Below are 6,000 nucleotides of genomic sequence, written 5' to 3'. Positions count from 1 at the left end.
CCCAGGGACACAATTTTGCAATGTAAATGAATCCAAATGGTTCCATTTTTTTTATAAGCATGTGTTTGCACAGAGTTCATTGCTTCTTAAGGTTCAGGAGGTTCTGATTACTGAAAGAATTGAGACGCATTAACCAGTCAGTAAGGCCCATGCGAGAATTCATAGTGCCCAATATAGGGGGAACATTTCAGTGAATTTTCTGAATCCAATATGTATTGCTGAGGTTCATCTTGGTATAAGTTGTGTTGCTCAACTGCTCTTTGTTTGATGACACTAAATAGAGAGTATCTATAATTGACAGTGCTTTTGTTTTGGTCTTTAGGTGAAAATTACTGGTAATAGTCAAATTACCCTTACACTTCGGATGCCTCTTAATAATCATCTTCATTCAGTACTGTTTTCCAAGGGCTTGCTTTGCTTAAATGTTCTAAGTTTGTGTGCTTTTTTATGTCCATGCTATAAGAAAGGATTTCTAGATTGGTGATGTATCCAGAAATGACATCTTTTATCATAACCACTAGTCTGTATAATCTAACCACAATCCTGCGTATAATACATTAACTTGTGCATTCATACCATTTTCTATTGAATATACATTATATAGGCAAATGTATGTGGACACGTGATCATCAGACCCATGTTCCCATATCAAACATCCCATACCTTTGCTACTATAAAAGCATTTCCTAGTTTAGAAAGGATTTCTATATGTTTTTCATTTTGACTGTGGGAATTTGGGCTGATTTAGCTATAGGAGAAGAAGATCAGGCAGTGATGTCAAGTGAGTTGGTGGCATAGTCCACATGCCAGGTGGTTCTTGGAAGGCCATTTGAGTTCTTCAACACCAGCCTTGGCAAACCATGTGTCTATGGAACCTATTTTGCACAAAGGCAATTGAATTAATTAATTGATTTATTTACTTATTTATCTATCTATCTATCCATTTTAACTAAGGTATCAAATAGTATTTTATGAAAGAAAGAAAAACTGATTAAAGTCTTAAACAAAAGCAACACTGACACATTTATTAGGTATTTTCACAAAATAGCAAAATAAACAAAACACATAATAAATAATAAGACAAAGTTAATACTTTATTTCTTCCATGTGGATAAATTTGCTCTCTAGGTTGTTTTACAGTTCTGCTGCCAAATTACCAAAGAAGCTTGCCTCCAACAATTTATTTCTTAATCTTTGCAGAAAGAAAAATAACAATATCTTGAATTGAAACATTTCTGTTGTTAGCAGAAAAGAAAGAAGCATTCCTTTTAAATGGAAAACAGCTTTCAAATGATAAGCCCCAGAGGAAAAAAGAAATAAAATTTAATACAATTCATTTATTTCCAGAATCGACTTCAACAATTATACATAATAAAATCTATTGTCTGAAAAAGTTCCTAAATTAACAGATGTTTTAGTGCCTCAAGATCCACAACATACAACAGTTTAAAATGCAAAATGTAAATGCAATATATCGAAATGTATTTAAATGAATGTAATGCTATATAAATACATATGTGATCATTTCTAATAGCTATTAAGCAGTAATTGATAGTGATGTGTTAACATCTCTTTGAGGAACTACAGACAAGCCTGAAACATATCTAGGGAAAATAAAGGGAAGAATTACTGTAGTGGTAACCATCTACCATGTGAAATACAGAGCATGTCTGATGTATGACAGCTGCTGTATTTTCTGCTGCTTTGAAGAGCGGAGCCTGTTTCCGGGAGATAGTCTAATTTAGGCTCTATTTCCTGAGATTTGATTTTTTAAATAGAATCAGCGATTAATCACCACATACTAAAATGACAACATTCTCTACTGCAGGCCAAGAAGCCACTCTGGTAGAAAAAAAATGCATAATGAGACGGCTGGTAATAAAGCTCTAGACTATTGAAATTCCGCCGAGGCCTTTATGCAATGTTTACTGTCTTTTCTCTTATCTTATTTTACATTAAATCATTATGTTCTGCAACCCCCAACATACAAACCCACAAATGCTCCTTCTGTGTGCAGGGAATAGAATAACAGTGCGAAACAGAGAGAAGTGTTTGTCCTTTCAGAGCAAATAATCCCAGATTTAACTTTGCTAATTCTGCCCTTCTGATCTCAACAGGGCAAGCTGCTGACTCTCTCTTTTAGAGAGAGGTGAGTTACAACTTGGTGCCTAACTGTTATTTTAATTAAGAGAAATTAGTAGGATGGGTCATTTCCTTTTGGAGTACAATGTCATGCCATTCATTACAATTTTCAGTGAATATTTAACAATGTTAATACACTGAACAAAACTATATATTTATCATAAATATACAGTATATTCTTCCAAAATAACTAGAGAGAAAACCTATCTTTTGCTAGTTAAACAAAACATTTTGGAAAAACTTATATAAATGCTTATATGTTACGTTTCTGTTCATATTGAATTGAAGGTGGTCATCTTTTAACAAGATGTCATTTCTTGCAGTACTGAATATTCCCAGTAGGTATCTACGGTGTTTAAATTTAATAATTGCATAGCTTTGTACTGATGTGTACTGATCACCATGCATGAAAGGTTTGAAAGTCGTGAAACCATCAGTGACCTTTAATGATTTGAAAAGTATGGCCAGCTTTGGTAAAACTACTTCTGATACATTAAACACATTTGAACACAACAAGGGGAATAAGTACAGGGGATAGAATGGAGATTAATTTGGTCACCTTTTCTATCCATGAATGGAACGCTGTATTGCATATGATCTATGCTGCATGTTCAAACATGTAACATGCAAAACAGTGTATGGTGCTTCCACTTGGAATTTAAAGAGATTATCTCTGAAGGGTTCTATTTTTTATTTTTACATTTTGAAACAGTCAAAATGAGCATGTTATTAGAGATTTATACTGACACCACTGGAAAAGAGATCAATGTTTAAGTGCATTTGTCTCTAGCTTTGCTACATCCACCTACATAGATTTAATTCTTGTACTGCAGTGGCACAGAAGAAGCGCTGTTAGCATCAATGTCCCCATATTTAACAGTCAAACTGATGCAGCACAGCGATTACTCAGTCTACCATTTATGGCATTACACAAAGTCTAAAGGTGACTGCTGAAGATTGTGTTTATCTTGTCATAGTACATCCACCCTGCTAATTCCCATTTCTTTCGCTCTATTAAAGGAAAAGTGCAAGGCTGAGCTGTTTGTCACAAACACATTAACTACTTTGCTTAAATAGTACTTCCTACATTGTCCAAAAAATAGGAATGGAGTAACTTGAATTTATTTTGTTGGGTTGAAGCAGGTTGGTGACATCCAATGGGGGAAATTAATATTTAGCATGTCCAAATGTTTGTGCTAAACACAGTTCTAATGCAATACAAATTTGACTATATATCTATTACATTAGCGGCTTCAAGCTTTTTTCAATACATTTTAAGAAACTATAATATATAACAAGCCATAAAAAGCCATATAAATATTTAATAATATATATAAAAAAAATGGAATAACACAGGAAAAACAGTATAGCACATGCTAAGAAAAGCAGTACACCAAGGCAAGGCAAGGCAGAAGCTGATTTCCCTTGGTATTTCTACTGTACATAGTACCTGCACTAATTAAATGTGAGCGCCTCACAAAATTTTTGTCAGCGAGTCAGAAAATTAGTCAGAAGAATAGTGTAAGATTCAAGGGTCACAGTGAAAACAATACTAATTTTCCCTCCTTTATTATAGCTTCCATGCACACTTACCACATAAGGCTTATTTTCAAAGAAAAAGTATAGTAAAGTTCCAAATGTTGTGTAGAAACCTTCAAAGCAGCTAAAACATGGCCTTTCTTCAATAATGGAGTGTTCCAAGTTGAGTGCGCATGGAGGGTTTGGTGGTTGATTGCAACTGCCTTACTGTTTTCTCTGTACCTGCGGCCTCTAACATCGACACAACCTGACATCATACAGCAAACTTCATATATACTGTAGGTCTACCAAACTCAACCAGCTAGAAAAGTGGACAATAAGCTTATTTTGGAGTTAATAGTAAATAAAACAAGACGCTATATCAGATAGTTAAGAGGGACATTGAACCATAGCTAAGTTTGATGTAGCCAGTGAATGCCTTTATAATGTATTTTTTGGTTTATTTTAGTTACAGTGTATCTGTGCTTAATGGTGTATTTAAAGTTTATAGAGTAGTGTGTTAAATTACAATGTATCTGCAAAATTTTATTAACATAGTATTTAAAGTAATAGTTGTCATTTTAATTTGAGAAGTAGGTAAGAAGTTGAAACGCCCTATATATCAAAGCAGCACATAATTATCACGTCTATGTCTGGAAATGTTGTAGAGTCCCGTCTTTCTTAACCCACTACCTCAAGACATGACCTCCAGTCAAACATCTATCCTATTCACAATTATCAAATTGCGATCACACCCTTTAAATAACCCAGACTGAAAAAGGCACTTTTCTCACATCAGTAGTGTGCTTGTAGCAATTCAAGTCTTTGTTCTTTTAGCTGCCCTGATTGGTTTGAGCAGAGTGTGCATCTTATTTAACTCTTTTGCTTTACACAGTTTAGGCCTACTGTTAACCCTTTTTTTGTCTTCTACATTTGTTTAAATAAAATCAGAAATGTTGCACTTAAATTCATTTGTTCACTTTATAGCAATAATGACAACAAAGCAGAAGGTGTCATTTGTTAGCTGCTGGGGATAATGTTCACACTGCATTATGCACCGCTAAAGCAAACATTAGATCATGTTCACACTTCAAGGTGATATTCTGCATTTGCAATCGTTTTAAATTTAATAACATTTTGCATTCTGTGTTATTTCCTTAATTCGTGTCCCTGATGGCACTTTTAACATTGGGTTAATGAATAAAGCCTTTAGGCAGGATTTTAACAACCGTCCTTTGGTACCTGTATAAAGGCCACAATTGCACTCCTAGAGCTGAAATTTATGTTCATATTAATTTCATTCAATTGGTTTTAGCCACAAGCTAGTAGTTTTAGATAAGACACCAGTGGCCAAGCACCCTTTTAGACACTATCAACCAACGAAATAAAAAGAGATAAAAATAGATAGATAAATAAATAAATAAACAAAGTGAAACAAAAACATAATGGACATCGGTGCAAATATTCACAAGCACCTTTCACATGGACACTACAGAAAATAATTAGCTGGCCTTTGATTGAAGGTTGATGTATTAATGGTGCTTGTGTGTGTTTGTGTAGGTGTATGTGTGTGTGTGTGTTTGTGTGTGATTTACACCAGTATGCCAGTGTCAGCATGTTTCTCCCTGTGGAAAACTGCCCTGGCTTTAGACACGCTGACCTCATTTAGATTGAAATCCTGGTTGCAATGACTCTTGACTGAGGACATATTTCATATCTCTCACACACACACACACACACACACACACACACACACACACACACACACACACACACACACACACAATGAGGAAGAGGGACAAGCTCCTAAACTTCTCTTGTGTATATCATGTTTTTAGGCTGATTGCATATGTTTGGTGGAGATAGAGATTTGTGCTCTATAACTTTCAAGAGTGTGGCTTAGTTGGAAAAACTGAATGAAGATCACTCTAAAAGCCAAGAGTCAGGACAAGCTTCTTTTGGCACTCAAATATCTTTGTGCTTTAGGCGGATGGGTTGCCTCTACAACAAAAATCTTGAGCTAGATAATATATTCACTCAAACTATTATAGTATGAAACACAAAACATGCACAATTTTATTGCATGTAGTTATACAAATATTAGCATTTTTTGAGGTTTTTGCACACTACATGGTCTTCTAGCCATCTACCTAGCGTTTGCTAATTATTTATTGGTGTTTAGGGACCGTAGAGTCCATGATCTTAAATGTTCTTTGTATATGTATTGATGATACTTACTACTGTCCCATCATGTGTCCCAATACTTTTGTCTATTTAGTGTTAGTTGTAAATGCTTTCAAGATAAACAAAATATTATACTAACAGTTGGAACAGTGTTGC

The sequence above is a fragment of the Silurus meridionalis genome, chromosome 8, assembly GCF_014805685.1.
Source record: "Silurus meridionalis isolate SWU-2019-XX chromosome 8, ASM1480568v1, whole genome shotgun sequence".
NCBI classification, from domain to species: Eukaryota; Metazoa; Chordata; class Actinopteri; order Siluriformes; family Siluridae; genus Silurus; species Silurus meridionalis.
Note: the sequence above shows the minus strand (reverse complement) of the source record.